Source organism: Paralichthys olivaceus, chromosome 24, assembly GCF_024713975.1.
Source record: "Paralichthys olivaceus isolate ysfri-2021 chromosome 24, ASM2471397v2, whole genome shotgun sequence".
NCBI classification, from domain to species: Eukaryota; Metazoa; Chordata; class Actinopteri; order Pleuronectiformes; family Paralichthyidae; genus Paralichthys; species Paralichthys olivaceus.
The window spans coordinates 9,312,031-9,329,623 of NC_091116.1; the positions used below are offsets into that span (position 1 = coordinate 9,312,031).

At 42.0% G+C, this 17,593-nt stretch overlaps 1 long non-coding RNA gene across 1 annotated transcript in view; it reads left to right on the forward strand.

Moving 5' to 3' along the window:
- The first annotated feature begins 16,637 nt into the window (after positions 1–16,637).
- The window catches only part of LOC109638890 (uncharacterized), a 99,158-nt gene continuing 98,202 nt past the window's right edge, over positions 16,638–17,593 (forward strand). The window contains exon 1 of the long non-coding RNA XR_002203365.2: positions 16,638–16,925. This is a non-coding gene — a long non-coding RNA (uncharacterized lncRNA). The remainder of the gene's footprint in view (positions 16,926–17,593) is intronic.

A 17,593-nucleotide genomic window follows, 5' to 3' on the forward strand; every position in this document is an offset into this window, starting at 1 on the left:
GTTGTACCACTGTGTCTTTATGTATTTGGTCCACGTCATGTTATATAATGACATTAAAGTCTTCCCAGTAAGTTTTCCACTATATTCAACTCGTCTTTTTAGCTCTCCAGTCTTCTCCTCCTGCCCATCCTACTGGAACTAATAAGGACCAACGAGGACTCGCTTCACAATGGTCTGTACACTTCAGGGCCGGATTAGGTCAATTCTGTTTGGTGTATCACTGGATTTTCTTAAACCTCGCTCTTCACATTGGCAGCTCTCTCCTACCAGCTAGTTAATTGCAGTTAACATTCACCTCGCGTCTCATATGTGCCTCGTTAGACGACCAAAAAGTCACTGGTCATAGGCATAATGAAGATTCTGGCAGCCACAGTGGAGGTCTTTGTGTTTTAGGGATAAAGAACAGCCGTAGATATACTAATATGTCCGTATTTATTTCTGCACAGTTTCTAAAAGCTTACAGATATGGACAAAAAGAAGCATTACCATCATGAACCATGAAGGGGAAGTATATATATATATATCATTCACCACACTGGCACTAGATGTGTTTCCCTGCAGATTTTCTGTCATAACAGCACAGCTTGCGTCAGTTCTTCTCACTCCACCTGATTTTTGATGCTTTTTTATTACATCCCTTTCTGTGTTTTTCTAATCTGCTCTCCTCTCTGATACTGCACGCTCTTGTTTGCATTAAGCCGCTCTGCTCCGATCTTCATTTCATTCGTCGCTCTGCATTACAAATGAGTATTGTTTTCTCCCAGCTTCACCTGGTTTCTGAGGAGGAAAAACGTCGCGCCAAGTAACCTTCAAAATCACTGGTAACAATGTGGCTGCGGGAGTCTTGGTTAATAAAAGCGGTGCAGACCAAATGCATTAGTGGAAGTCGGGATACATAATCTAAAGCTGAGGAGTGTTTTTTTTTTTTCTTTTCTACCAGCGCTGCACCCAGAACAACCCCTTTTAAGAACGCACTCGAAGCCATATTCAACTTCGGTAAAAAGCTTTTGTAGTTTGTTGGAGAATAGATTTAAGTGGCTTCTTAGTCAGAGTCTGCAGAGCCTTGGTGACACAAAGCAGATAACAGCACCACACTGGGACATCTGGAAAGTTTTCCCTCAAATGTTACAATATGAATCATCCACTTTTATTTCCCTTTAATCTATAGACTGTCCAAGGAGACTCTCTCCCCCCATTCTCTGTCCACTTCTCTTAAGAGTGTGTTCAGGCACCTGGCTGGTTTATCTCGGACGCTGCTGAATCTTATGCATTGCATTGAAGCTGCCAAACTACAGGACGCCCTTCACTCACTTATAGAAATGAGTGGTTAAAGCAGACGGAGTGCTTTTTTCTTTCCCCCACCGCCCCTCTGTGGGCGAGGTAAGAAGCGCTGAATAATGGCCGCCGTCACTCTGTAATGTTTGTTTATGGTTCTCCCACATTCGAGTGCTTTCTCCTAAGATGGCAGCGCTGTCAACTGAGGGGCGTGTCTGGTCATTCACTGGTTTGACGAACATGAAAACAATTCCAAACAAATGTCCAAACTGCCACAGCCACATCTTTTTGAACAAAACACGGGGAAGGAAGGGATCTGCCTGTTTTCAACCCTGCCTGTTTTTAGTAGGATCGCTCGCACCCTCACATGGACGCTCATTATAACCAGACCCTCATGCCACGACACCAACTAGGGACCAAGTGCCTTGCTTAATGGCACAAGTGGCAGAAAAAGACACTCACTATTCATCCAAGCAACTACAATACTACTACACTTACCATGATGCAACATATCAACTGCACATCAGGATATTCTTGTTCCACTTTCACACTCGAAGTCAGATGCTGCATCATGCACAGTTTATCAAACGTCTGCAGCTCCCTTTAAAAAAATACTTTACTCTTTACTTTACTTATTTTTTTGCAGAGATCACAATGCCCAATATCTGTTTTTTTGGGGGAGGGGGGCTTCGGAGGCAGAATTGTTACCTGAGACTACAGTTGCTGTTTAGCCCAGGCTACAGTTACTGGGTGAGAAACCACAGCGCTACCCACGCCAGAACTACTAAAAGACCCTAAAAGTCCTGAACAATGTGAAATCTCGATCAATTAAGAAAAGAGTTTGATAGGTGAGAACAGTGACTTTGCCCTTTTCTCAGGCAGACAATGTAGATTAAAGGTAGGGTGAGGTGAGCTGTGGATTTGTTACTGCACCAGGGGACACTTAATCATAGCACTGATAATGGGAACCTCATTTAGTGGCCCAAGGCAATTTCTGGGCTCCATTGCCTTAGAACAATATACGTGAGCGAGGAGCCCCCTTTGAAGGTGACATTTGGAGAAAAAAAGGTTGCGACAATGCCACCGCAGACGTTGATGAATTATTTTTCATCAGCACGAAGCACGCTCTGCACCTGTGCGTGGGTCTAATGAAAGAGGAGAGGGCAGCGTTTGTTAGCCAAACCCCGTGCACGCAGTCCGTGCGTCATGCGTTCAAGCAAGCCAGTGTGTTTTCCAGTAACCGTGCCACTCCAGGGATTCTGTGTTCGTCTTTCCCTACAAATGAGGAGATGTTATTGAGTCAGCATGGGCAACAAAGGCAAAACATGAAATATGAGAGGAGAGAATCAACAACAAAGAAGATCATCTTTAATCATACGATTCTTTTATTTAAAGAAAAATCCAATTATCCACACATCTGAGTTTAAAATGAAGGGAGAACTCTTCCTAATGCTTTGCTCTAATACAGCACTGCAGTAGGGATGTGTCAGAACATGTATCATGCATTGTAATGTTGCTCTCACTACAAAAACAGCTGATTAAGTTCTGAAATGTAAGAGAAAGCCAACAAGGCAATCACAGTCTCTTGAAAGCTGTCAGTGCTGAAGGCAGCTTCCCATCAATGGAGCCCCTGCTGCGTTCTCTGCTGCAGGCATTTATTTTCTCACAGCACGTTCCCTTTTTTTTATTTCACTCAGTCCCTCTTGAAAATGAATGTTTGTGTGTCTGCACAGTTGCCTCACTAACACATTAACTGACAAGCTGGCAGCATTAAAGGGGGGAAAAAAACATTTGATTGTGCGCTGGAGGGACAGCGCTGAGTGCATCTGAAAGTGCTGACGCTCAACTCGCACACCGTAAAGGTGCTACAGGACAAGAGTCGAGGGATGAAGGGGGCTGGTGTGATCGCTGCCTCAGGGTAGGGGCCGCCCCGGCGAGGCTCTCGTGCAAAGTTGCCCCATAAGGTGCATTTACCCTGGCCATCTGCTGCATGAATGCTGAGTGTGGAAGACTTGTATCAGAGAATACACAGCGACAATGTTTTGATTTTTACTTTCATTCTATATTTATCGCAGCTAACTTGTTTACTTAAAAGCTGCATCAACTGTTTGTTTGTCCATTAGAGGGCAGTTTTTTGATACAAGGGGAAGAAACAATAGATATAACTCCCATTTGATTAGACGTCAATCATAGTACAAATACCATTCTGGATATAAACTGGAAATTGGAAGAATATATTAGAGCCAACATGTTTGCATGCATTGTCTTATTTACATTGTGACCGGAGATGTAGCAACATAAGCATTAGTGCAAAGTCCAAAATCCATCCAGATTGATCCTAGCAAACGTGAAGTTTATCTGTCTGCAGACGTAGAATTGGTGCTGATCAGGTAATTAGCAATTTGAACACATTTAAAGATGCTGCCACTCCACACGAGTGCAAGGAACTGCAGAAAAATATTGATTAGAGCTTTAATTACTCAGTCAATTCTTACCGCCTAATTATCCCACTTCAATTTAACAGCTCTAGGCAACCACAGCATTTATATGCATTTCTTCCTTTGTATATCCATGTAATGTTATCATATTTGACATTTCTGACAAGGTACTCTGTCTCATCACAAATGCCACTGAAATATCATGGATTCATGAATCCATATGTGAAAAATTGCAGATGCTTCCCTTCTGATTGTTTCCTGCATATAATGAAAGTAGGTAGGGAAAAAAAAAAATCTCTGGAAAGCCTTTAAGCTGCATATCCAATGCAATGGCCAAATTAGTCTTCTAGTCCCCTAGCAACTGAGAGCTGCAGGAGGCAGTTGTGTGTAGATGCTGCGAAGCAAAGTTCACATCACTTTCTGGGATGCTGATTCTCTTTTGTCCAGTCTCCTTACAAGTCCTATACATAACATCTTCACCGGATCTTTCTTTAAAATATGCATAGGCCGGGTGCTTAAAACAACCAAGAGGTTATTAAATATGGATAATGGCCCCCGTTGTTCCGTCCAGTGTCTCCCAAACAGTTGGTGAAAGGAAGAGCAGGGAGGATTGGGTGACAGCTTGGGAATTGAACTTTTAAGAGTGGGACTGCATGTTGTTGTTTTTTATCTCAAACTGTGTGAGCACGTCAGTGAAAGCATTAAAATAGCTGTTAGAAAACAAATATGTCAACATATATACATGAGAGCAAAGAAAACAAATGAGGGCTCAGTCACAGAGCGGCCACTAAGTTTTTTAAGCATCTGTCATTTACAGTGCAAGCCTTTGAGTGAGACCATGCATTATTAAATGAAAATTAACATAATATTCTTGTGAGAGATTCTGGTTGGACCCATATCTTATGTTGGTAAATGTTGCCAAACTAAGTCACATGCTGCTTTGAGACTGAGACTTCGCTCTGGACATTCTCTTGAAATCCTCCAAAGGGGCTGAGCATGACAAGGCAAATGTCTGAGTCAGTTACTCTGAACATCGTCTGGAGATTTTCCTGCCAGCCCCCTGGTGAAAAATCCAGAGTGAGGCGGGATGGACATGATGGATGCAAAACTGAAAAATAAACCTTTTAAGACTTATAGATATCTCAGAGCCATACTCGTAAAAGACGCTACAAAGATGTCAATGTGGATAGACGACGAGATTCGGGAGTTTTATTCATGACATTTTCCTGTTGTTGTGAACCATCGGACCCACCAGAGAACGTACGTATCCAATAAACCAATTTCTCTGTCATTTTTTCAGAGTTTGTGGGACTGTACTTGACTGTGTGCTGATTTTTCAATGGGTTTGGGTTCAAAACAGGAAGTTCATCTCGCTATGGGACATTTTTTGTAGTTTCTTGCTCGTGGCCTCTTTCCATTAATGATGCATCTGACTCTAGAGAACCATAGAGGGAAAATTGATATACAATTAAAATGTCATTAACATCCCTTTTGTCTGTGGCTGCTGTTCTGCAACATGCTCTTTGCACTTGGTTGTCGGTTAAACAATGCTGCAACTTGTAATCTCGTAATTATTGAAAACTAACGAAGATGGAACGTTTTTTCTCCAGCGTGAGACTTGAGTAAGAAATGTAGTCTCTCGTTCCAGCTCATTAAAGTATATTACCACAATGTACTATTTAAGGACCAGATCCACAGTTTGAGAAACCTTACCCCCAGAGGAAATCCTCCTTCTGAGAGTGGGGAGCCAGCCTCGTTCTTCACTGTCACACCGCTCGGTGCTGACTGTGATAAAACCCTGTGTGAGCCTGCTGGTGTGTGTAGGGGAAAAAGGTGGGGGATGGTTGCCGTACAGTTTCCGTACTGTATATGCGGCGGGAGGAGGGGAGTGATGGAAGAGATGGGCATGAGAGAACAGGAGGGAAGAAAGATGGCAAGCGCGACCTGCTGCGAAGGAGGGTTTACCCCCGGAAAGTCCCGTATTTATACACACCCCTCCTCCGCATCACTGAAGAACACTTAGCAACAGCTTGAACTCCGAGTCATGTTTATATGAACTCCTGTAAAACGGTGCCAGAGAAGGCCTGTACTTGGTCATGTTCGCGTCCCCCCTCGCCGTCAGACGACTGGTGGGCCTTAAACGGCTGAATGCTTTATGCACTCTACCTTGGATTAGGAGAGCGGTAGTATTAACACAGAGCTATAAGAGGCACAGATGGAGAGTGGGGGAGACAGAGAAGGAAAAATAAGATAATTCTGCCCGCCTTCTGTGTCGGCTTTTTGATGTTTGTCAGTAAACAGTAGCATCAAACATGATTTTCCTTTAAAAATAAATACAGCGCAGAGGCAGGATCGCCTCATTGTCACACTCAGATGTTCGTCTTGGAGTAAGCGATCTAATAAGCTATTATCCAACACTTCTCGTGCTATAAATAGCCTTTGCTTGTCATGTCCAGGATTTGATGCTAAACCCCTTGAGATCAGGCTGTGACGGCTGACAAAGAATCTGAATAAAGCTCAGAGAGGCGTTTTCAATAATACCCCTTTAAACAGCAGTTTCCTATTTGAGGATTTTCTTTTTCTCTTCATTTATTTGTCTTCTTCCGCAGTTGACAAGCTGCGACGTTCGTCGCATTGTGTCGTGTCACTCAGAAGTGCGCAGCGGGGATAATCAAGTGAGCATGAAGGGGAGCGTTTCTTTTATATATATTTCTTTTTTTTTCAACCGGCGCTTCACTGTTTCCTTTTACCCTGTGGGGCGTTTCTGGACGGCATGCATGCTGCGGGGATGTGGTGCGATTTTAAACACTCCTTTAGACGCACAAGCTGCAAATATGAACACTAAGACACACGCACTCCTCCCCTGTTGTCAAACTCCTGTGGTTTTGATACACAAGTGCCCAGTGGGAATCTGGGTAATGAGTAGGTGACGTGTATTAAAGTGCACGGTAGCATCCTGCTCATCTTCTCGTGTCTTTCAGGTGGCGCCGCTCATCATGCATAAATATCATTTACAGACGCTAAACAGCCTCAAGGGTCAGTCGTGGCATTGCAGAAATTCCCAGTTTAGCTGATGTGAGAGCAAACAGGGGCAATGAGCTAAGTGCAGTGGGGCCTCCTGGGAGTTCACTCCAGTAGTGGGCTTTTTAATTATACCTGAAGTCAGAGCAAAATTCACAGTGAGGATTTTATTACCATGACCCGTGTTTCTGGAAAAGCAGGGCGGCTCAGAAAGCTGAGGTTGGACATTTTCCTGAAATTTTCTGGCGGGGGCCGAATGTAAGAATGCAAACGTCTGAGTCAGTTGCGCCGGCTCACTCATACTTTTTTCCAGAGGTCCAGGGGCGAAAATGTCAGTGGACGAGTCGAAGACGTTTCTAAGACGCCACAGACGACAGTGATCTTCCAATACCCTGCAGCTTAAATCTTATTAGCTCTTTTTGCCCATTTGTGTTTTTTACTCCTGCACACATGATCTCGATATGTGTCATCAATTGGACCTTGTGTGAAAGAGCGAAGCTGTAACACGTTCGATCTTGCAGGACAGGGGGAACTTTGGCGAGCGAGCGGTGGTTCCGTGGTTCCGTGGAGCGGAGGAGGAGGATTTATGAGAGCGTTAAAAGTTTCTCAACTCACAGACAAGCATGAAATGTCCCAACTTGGGAGACTGATTTAAACACTTGAAAATACAATATTTTATCAAGAATGAAAAAAGGCTGCAAAAATAAATCCAGTTTCATTATCTTGAATAATTACGCAGTACTGGGGAATATTTCTGTAAAAGCACAGTGTTTCTGAAGGGAAATATCACCATGAGAAAGCAATCACACAACCCTGTGAATGTTGAGACTTTGAAGAGCTTCAGACGCTATTAGGAGTTTGGGACACGAAGACAGTGCGACCGAGCAGAACGGCCCTCCCTGTCAAAAACAAATGTGCTGATAAGTTGCGAGGACTCTAACCTAACCTAAACCTTTCTTTCTATACCCAGACACCACCGCAGTACCTCCCTCCCCACCCCAGTTTCTTCATTTCACGCAAGACTATCCAAGGTGTTGGTGGAGATTGTCGGACATCCATGCTTAGAGGTCCCATTCCAATTTATCGCTGTCCGGACTTTAATCGTGTGATTATCGAGGGGTTTTTTTCAGGAAACTACAGGAAATAGATGAGAAAATGTGAAATCTGACCTGAAACCCACACACCCACGTAAATGTATGTTATCGCAGACAATAGAGCACAAGCTGACGCACAGGTGGCTAATGCTTCAGGGCTCCTTCTTTCAGCCGTATTCTCAGTGGCAGACATCAGAGTTTATGAACGCTCTCTCTCGGGGTGATCAAGCGGCACATCAGTGAAAAGTGCTTTCTTGCTTTCTCTCACCTTCTATTCAGCCTCAGTCAGAACTAAAAATGTTTAAGTGCTTAATCCCAATTAATCTAGGGTCTACAGAAATCCTTTTATTAGTCTACTGAATTATCTTAGTGGTCTTAATCCCCCCTGACAATGAGTGCAAGCGTCAGCATGCAGCCCAAAAACGACATGCACTGGTTTCTGCTTGCACACTCAGGGACTAAACATACACAGTTTATTTAGCTTACAAGAATCCAATACGCAGTAATAATGAAAATAGTTACGATCATGTAACCTTTCAACTATACGATCATTAACATGAACTTGCAGATATTTTTAGAAATCATTATTATTATTTATATTAGTTTACAGAGCTCCTGCAAAGCCACAGGAAATAAAACACAACTATTTTCACAGGCTCAGCCCCCGACGAGTGGGCTGATCTTTAAATCCTGTTGTAAAAATAAACAATTACACAATTTTATTTAGGTAATAAGCAGCGTGTCATAGATTACAGCAGTTAGCCGCCCTGGAGGATACACACACACACACACACACACACACACAAAATCACAACCTCCTAATTTTCATCTTGCAAAACGATAATGAACAATTTCACGTCACAGCATATAATTGCAGATGAGGGGAATCAATCACATTAGCTCATTTCATAGTGAATCAAAAAGTGTCCAAACAGAGAAGACACCAAACAGTATCCAGTGGAATCCATGTGGGTTTCAAACGAGCGCTCGTTTATCCAACCTCATCCATTTGTTTACTGTAAAGCCCCATTTGAATAATTGGAACTTTATGTGTCTCATGCTGTGGACAGTTTTGACATTAAGGATGAATCGATGCTGCAGAGGTTAGCATTAATCTCCACCCACCTGCCTGCCCCACCCAACCGACCTGTCTGGGTGTTGAAAGCGGTGATCGCTCGTAGATTTGATTGAGCGTAGCCAAAGAGCAGAGCGAAGGTGGAATAAACGCGGATTAATTAACGTATTTACTTTGTCAATAAAGCAATAAAGGACATATTTTTAATGGGTTTTAAGCAGTGGAGGTCATCATTATATATTTAGTTTCTCATACTGTCCTGAAGCAAATGAAAGTTTGCAAGTTTGTATATTTTCACTATCAAAAGACAGACTTTCTTCTCATGGGCGCTTGACTTCTCAGTGACCTTTAGGAGAAGGAAAACAAACCTCACATAATGAATGACTCATCCACTATCCGACTTCAAAGGGAGACAAAAACGCTCCTCCACACGCATCGTCTGCATGTGCTCACATGTCCGAAGCGACATGCAGTGGAACCAGACTGCACGGCTACGCCAAGACATGTCATATTGTTCACATTTTAAATGTAAAGCTTCTCCAGTGCAGCACATTTGGGAGATGATGGCGTGTGGAGAACACTGTGTGTGTTGTCTACAGTGAACACACATGGATCCTTAGACAAAATATAAAAAATGCCAAGGTTGCAGTGCTAATGTACAATGTTCAGAAATCCAAGGCTGCGTAACCACTCACTTTGTTGTGATTTGTTCAGTAAGAAAAAGAAAATGTAGCCAGAGGAATTTACTGTTTTCCATTTTGGTGGTCAAATGTCAAAGTGACCTCACAAACTCTTCAAATTTGGTACAAACATTGACTTTTTGATAAAATGATTTAATTCTGGAGGTCAATCTCAAACGTCATGGTCATGGTGACCTCAATTTCTTGTTTTATATCCGAAACGCCAATCTGGACTTTCATAGCATCTGGCACTTTGACTTCACAAACCCTTGTTCTGCCTTGTAAATGCTTTATACTAATTACACCTTCAGAGAATCCTTTCAAAAATGGTGCTCATGTTCACTTAAGCAGCTTTCAGACCTGCACTGGACTCCTACGTCTTTTCTCTGGAGAAGGTTTGGTGTGACTTTTTCCCTGCCTGACCTCCTCGCTTAAAGTCCGAAGAAATCCAGGAGAAGTCAATGTTTGAACCCGAGCGAGTGTCGGTCACGCTTCTAACGTACGACAGAGACAAAAATGAACAAACAAAAAGAAATCAAATTCCTCCCGTTGAAAAAAGCTTCATACACGAAGAAGACGCTGATCACTTCCTGCCTCTGCCTGCTGCATCTCTCGCCTGAACAATGCGGAGAATTTGATGCTGTAACAAACGCATCTCCGAGAGAACCTCCTGCTGTGTGTAAGGCAAACTACGGGTAAACTCCACAGCCAATTCTCTGGATTTTCCCCGGAGATCAGGTCTGAAAACAGTTTTACAATCACAGATTTACTGATTAGATTCGGGTGGTCAAAAGTCAAAGGTCACAGTGACCTCACAAACATGATATCTAAAGTCTATAAAATTCAGATTCGATTTCAGCAGTCGAATGTCATGTGATCTCATACGTAAAAGAAAATGTGTGTTTGCAGAGACACACAGTTTTTTAAATTACAAATACAACATGGTTTCTACACACACCTCACTTATACAGAGCCACAAACAAAGCAAAGTTTCATCTCAAACGTTTGGACATCCTGCTCATTTTCATCGTCCAGAAGGAGTCTGACATCCTACAGTGGTAGGATGTCAGACCCCCCCACTCTTTGTGTTTTCAATGAATAAATGAAATGAACCAAATCACATCTGAGTGGTAAAACAAAGGCCTGTAGGCTTCCTGGTGGCTCAGCTGGCAGCAGTACGTGACGTTTTGGGTTTTAAATCTGGCCAGCAACTACAACATTCACATAAGCCTTCAGCCTGTGGTCGGCGTGAACGGGAAAGTAGGACAAACTATTGCGGCCCTGAGAGCAGAACTTTGTTGCACAACATAGAAAAAGGCTGTGTTTACTTGTTTTCTCCCACAAAACACAACTAACAAGCTACTGCAATCTCAAAATGGCTGTACCTCTCACATAGGTCTCACATAGATAATGACTTGATAATCACGGTTTGGATGACAACAACACAAATGTCCATCATTCTTGCAAGAACGGAGGATTTCTCTGTTTTTTTCCCACTTATCTTGTTTTTACTAAAAGTCAGTCTTCTTTCACCAAGCTTTTAGTAGATTTAACACAGACATACTTTTCTTCGAGAGTTGAGGGAAAAAACTGCAGCCCAATTAAAAAACAACCAACAAATCAGCAGTGGGGAAACAGTAAAGAATACATTTTAATTTGTGCTACTTTGTATCATGGTTTGAAAATAAAGATGGATGCCATGTCTCCTTTCATCCTGTTCATGTTGCAGTGCAGTGTCTTTTCACACTGTGGTACTGATACTTTTCTTAGTGTTGCATTTCTATAAAGCTCGGACCAAAAGTGGCTCTCACAATTCCCATGATGCATCTATAACATCCATTATTACATCTCCCTTCCCCCCTTTGTCCACTTGTTTCACAACCCCTCTCCAGGTCCGGCTTGCTATTATGTTATCAGCCTTAATATTTCAGCTTTTTAAAAAAAGTATCTTGAAAAAATGAAATAATGTTCAAATAATCTATGGAGTGTTAAGAAACATATCATAGTTTATGTAATATTTCATAATATTGTAATATTTGTATTCTCTGTATGTATGTGTATATGTATATGTCCTTTTTTTCCACTTTTCACAATCAAGGCTTTGTCTCTGCTAAATAAACAATTAAATGAAAACTGCATAAAAACATCTGGCATCTTCGCAGACTTTGGTGTGCACGATTAATAATAAAAAGAAAAGCGCTGTTAGTGCAGCGATTACGATACCATTTGGAGCAATTACAATATTGTTTATAGCTCTTACCACAGGTATTGGAAGTGGACTGCATGCGTGCACTTGGGCTCAGGCCCAGAGATATACTGCAGTGTGGTAAATGAACTGAACCTGCCACGGCTGCACAGTGCAGGTGAGGAGGCAGAGGTTCAGCTTTATTGAGCGTCCTGGAGCTGCCGTGGCCCTAATTCAACGTGATGTGTGTTCGCTGTGACCATCTGTGACGGGTAGGTGCACCTCAGGAACTTCAAAGTCAGCGGAAAGAGGGCGCAGGTACCTCAAACGTTCCCCTGGCCCTGTGGGTCAAATTGGAGTTTCAGGCTTTTCTGAAGGCTTTATTCCATTTCATCGTTATTTAAATGAGGAGAATAAGATGTCGGGCCGAGATCCAGTAAGACGTTGAAGGGATTGACATGATTAACAGGCAGGGGGTGGAGGCGGGGGGGGGACCTGCATGGCGCCCTTTTTTGTGTTTAGGTAAAGCCATAACAGAGACCGGGGATTAAACCCAGTTTACTGCTTTAGTGACTGTCATGTTGTTTACAGGCGAGGCTCTCACTGCACTCCTCCTTTAATCCTTTCTCCTCCTCGCCACTCTCGAAAAAACTCAGCATTATCAGCCGCTCACAATAAAAGTGGCCCCCACTTTCACTTTGATGTATAAAAGTCAGGATTCACCACACACACACACACACACACACACACACACACTCCCATACTTCTGTGTCTTGTAACCCAGTGGATTGCGCTGCACTCCAGTCGTACATCTGTGCTGTAATAAGTCACCAATGATGTTTATAGCTTGTAAAAACTTGTCTCTGGGCTGAAAAACACTCAGCGTCTGTGTATAACCCTTATTATGGAGCCATTTGCTGGGAAATTTAGAAGGTGCTTCTGGATATGAGTTCATTTACAGTTTGACAGAGATGTTACCCAGAATCCTTCAGGGGGAGGGAAAAAGTCCATTTATGTTGCATGCATGCGTTTTATTCATCAGCATCTTCCACATTCTCACTTTAAGGCCAAACACAGCTACACAGGCTCCCCTGCAACACTCTGTCAAGATTCAGCAATGTACTGCTGCAGGAGCCGCTGGGACATTTTTTTGGGAGTGTGAGCGGGATGACAATGTGTGCGTTACCCCGCTTCCCCTCCATACATGCACAGATAACACTGAAACACCACAGGGATGAGTTTGTGCAGAGATAATGCAACAAAAGGAATTGCTTGCACAGGCATTTGTATTGATTTTAATTGCCTTTGAGTGTTTTACACAAATTTAGAATCAACTCCCTTGTGATTTTTCTTTATTTTTCTTTACAGCAATCTCCTGGAGAAAGTTTCTCAAATTGACTTTAACAGGAGCTCCTTTCTTTGCTTTAGTTACATCCCACATCCAGGCTATCTCCTATCCTCTCCCTCTATCTTGTGGCCGCTTTGCGTCATTGCGCCCTGAAACACATTGCAGCTGCACCCTTAAAAAAAGTTGGACTATTTCATGCATCATTAACATACATCAACTGCTGACAATAATGAGGATAATTGGATTTTAAATGAACACAGCTCATAATTTGTTCCGCAGACTGATGAGGATTATTGATGTGCACGTCCTCCCACCAGCTTTGATTTACTCCGGTGTCTCGTCACTTCTTCTGTCGTCTCTGACCCCAAAGCAACTCACGCCTTGGTTTGGCATCTTTCTATGTGGAGGTGCCGGTGCAAACAGAACAGCTGTTTTGTGTAAGCAGATGTGCATCATTAGGTCCTTGATGGCTGGCACTGTGGCCTCGCAGCAAAATGGTTCCACGTTTGAATCCCAATTCGGCCTAGGGGTCTTTCTTCCTCCCACAGTCCAGACACCTGCAGATGGGGGTCTTTCTCCTTCTTGTGTCACCACACCCTGACACCTGACTCCATGTCCAGGATGCACCCCACCTCTCGACCAATGGCAACAGGTTTGAAGGAAGATGGAGGACGGATGGATCGTGTTTTCCTTCACTTCCTGTTCACTTCCAATGTGCGAGACTGCAAATATAACATTTGCTTCCTGTGACCTGAATAATTAAGTTCTTTTACTTAGTTTCCTGTCTCATCAAATCCTGTCTTATTTTAAACAAAATGCAGAAACAAAGGATGATTACATTCGGTTGTCCATGTCGTTATTTTTTTTATTTAACATCACTAATGCAGGAAAGTTCTGGATACAACGATAAATGAACTGTTCTCTTGGGAACCATATTTCCAAATAACACGATAACATGTTTCCAGATCAAAATCAAACTCACCAACTTTAAAAAACAGCCCAGTATTAAAAAGCAAAATATGAACTCTTCCAAATCAATTTAAATCTTTACAGAAAAAAAATAGAATCTGATGTATTGGCCATTATTCAGTTACAAGAAATCATCAATCAATAAACTGCAGACTAGCTGTGAGGAAAGGATGCTTGAGTGTTCAAGTCAGCTGCAGAGGAATTCAATTAAAAGAGTATTACAGCAACTAAACAAAAGATTTAGTCAAGAATATGCGACAGTGTAGTTGCATTTTAAACCCAGTAGATGGAAGCAAACACCAAGATTGACCATAATTACAGTGGGAAACAATTAAACTGCCCCTTGCACTGTGCACTGAGCCGAGCAGGAGCATCAGCAGGGATTCTACTGTACAATCATTTCACGTCGTCACATAAAACGTTCGAATTGTGAGCTGCTGGAGAGATAATTTAAAAAGCAAACTGTGGAAAGTGGAATTTGTTGCACACAACATGCATCTTTTTTGCTTTTGTGCAGCAAACTGAATCACAAGTCATGTCAACAAATGCTGCTTCTGAATTTTGACATTGCCACGATCTCTGTATTTTACAGAAATTCACAATGGCTACATAACAGAACAGCGGCTATTCAAATGCATGGCGCACTTTCCTCCGAAGCATAAACACATGTCCTTGAGGAGATGGCACAAGCTTCTTTAGTCTTCTCCTGCATGTTACACCCGCACAACACCAACACAGTCATTTCATAACTGAAGAAGAATGATAGTCGACCGTTTCCTTTGCAATCTTTGAATGTGTGTTTTCATGAAAGGGAGACATCTCTGTGATGTTTGATACTGTTGTGCAGCCTCTGCAGTGGAGTGATGGAGGTCAGAGTTAAGTAAAGCACAGTAGATACGATTCAAAGCCTTTTCCAAAACCTGATATTACATTTTTATACTTTGACTGCTTCCCAAGAGTGAAGACAAAGCCTCTTCATCATCACCTGGTTCCCAGCTATAAACCCTGTCTCCTCCATGTTAGTGGATGGGACGTGATCCAAACTAAAAAGTCAAAGTGCGCGTATAATAAATTGGTTTCTGATTTTTTTGATTGTCCTTATTTGACTGATGTTTGTTCAAGTGCCCTGTTTTTTTGAGTACGTTTTTTTTTGTTATATAATGCTGCAAAACGAGGTGAAACATCATGATTGACAGCTGAGACAGTCTCACGAATGGACAAGAGGGTATAGCGGCAGCACCACCCCCAGCCACAACAGCGTTCCTGTTTCACCTGGGATATTTTAGTTTCATGTCCGGATAGACAGTGGAAGTGGAGATAGACAACATACTATATTTACTTGGTTACATATCAGTAACTCGTAACTCTATCTTTCATGAAAACATAAATGTTGGTAGACATGCAAAAGAAAAATCATGTGGCCAGAACCAAATATACAAAAACCTGCTTCATCGATATTAGTTATTGGAACATATAGAGCATCTGGTGATCGATGAGGTGCAGGAGGTTCATAATTAAGGATAATAAAGCAGATCAGACATGAAAAGCGAGGCCATGAAGGACTTTATAGTCAAGTGTATTTTTGTGATTAATTCTGAGTCTAACCAGAAGCCAATGAAGCTGTCGAAGAACAGATGCGCTGTGACAAAATTAGCTCTTTCTTGGTAGGGATTTGGCAGCAGCATTTCAAGCCACAGTTTATTTTATTATTCTGTTTTTTTTTTGGTAGACCGCTTAAAAAAAAAGGCATTTTGAGAGTGACAGGTAAGATGAGGCTTTTCTGCATCTATCGGTGACAAAAAGCTTCTTAGGCTCTCTTTATAGGAATAACTTAAATGATAAAGAGGCAGCTGCTAAACACTGGCATGTAAACTGCACAAGGTTCCCAAGAGATGGAGGGAAAATGTTATTGTCTTTAGATAAGATGGAAAGCAGGCCTGCGCCGAGCTCCAGAGCCCAGTACACTTCTCGAACCTTTTGAACAGGATGCTATCCTGTTTTGTATTGAAAAAATATATATTTACAAGAAGTAGTTGTATATATACTGTATATATACAAAGAATGGACAAGATGTTATTGTTTATGGGCTGATTTATACATGATTTCCCTCTAAGACACATATTATTTGATGGTGAAAAATATTTTACCCCAGTTACTTTTTAGCTTGGAGGTCCCTGACAGTATATCCGCTATACAATGTGCCCCCTCCAGCAACCAGTTAGAAATTAAGGAAGTTTTACTGTTTTGCACATTTTATACACATGGGATGATTCAAGGTGCTGTACAGTCAGATCAATTCATAAAAAATACGGCCATAGAGTAAAATAATATAAATAAAATAATGGTATGACCTTAGATGTTCAGTAAAAGGCAGTTGAGGTTTTCAGTCTGGATTTAAAAGCAGCAGAGGATTGGACATTTCAGAGTTTTTCTTGTTGCTGATACAGTATCATGATAGGAATAAGTTTCCTCAAACGGGGGAAACAGCGCCCCCCAATTTATCATACACAAGCCGTGGTGGCCAGACGCGGAACTACACCTCGAGCGACGCTTTTTACCGGGGACAACATGTTTTCCACCTGTGGATCAAAATAGACATTAAAACCCAACAGGAGCTCGTGTGTGGATGCTCGTGAAGACGTTTGTGGAGTAAAACTTCATGTGGAGAAGAAACCGTGTAGTTGGAAGTTTGTTCGGAGGAAGAAGAGCAGGAGAATCCTTAATTGGAAGAAAGAGGTGATTCAATTAGCCACAGTGCTAGCTTGAATGCTACGCTAGCCGGCAGCTTGACAACAACAATAAAGACAAGGACACGAAAGCGGGAAGTTTGACGTCTGAACGTGAGTCTCCCACACTCTCTGCATGTGTGTTTGCTATCTGTCATTGCTAATAGCTAACCAGCCCCCTGCTGTGCCCATGTGTTGACATGTTGTTATTGTATCTTGTCTGTGCAGCAAGATTCACTTGTAAATAGCTGAATACATTAGTGTGTAAGTCATGTATTTGATGCATGCATATCTAAAATAGTGTTTACGCTATACCCCTGCATATTTAATGTATGTATGAGTTTTATATATAGTCATAGTTATGATTGGAATGGATTGGTCCACCGTGTCAGTGAATTTCTTGTGGTTTGCTTGAGGAAGAAAAGAAAGGAAGAAAGACCCAAAAGTGCATCAAGATAAGATCAGTCTATGTGGATGATTGTCACGATAACGATGATGAAGGTGGTGGGTTTAAACTCTTCTTCAGGGGCAGAGAATGACAAACACATTGAGGTAGAACAATTATGTGTCATCCCTTCTCACTGTGCACAATATGTAACCATTTTATTGATAGACACTGGCATATATCTCTTTGAAACTATATTAGTTATTCTGACAGCACTGGAATGTGTCAGGTACAGTCTTGACACAATATATATGTCAAAACATCAAACAGTTTGATTTTCCTACTTGCAAAACCTTGAAATCACATTTACTTTAAAAAAAAAATACTTAAAAATACA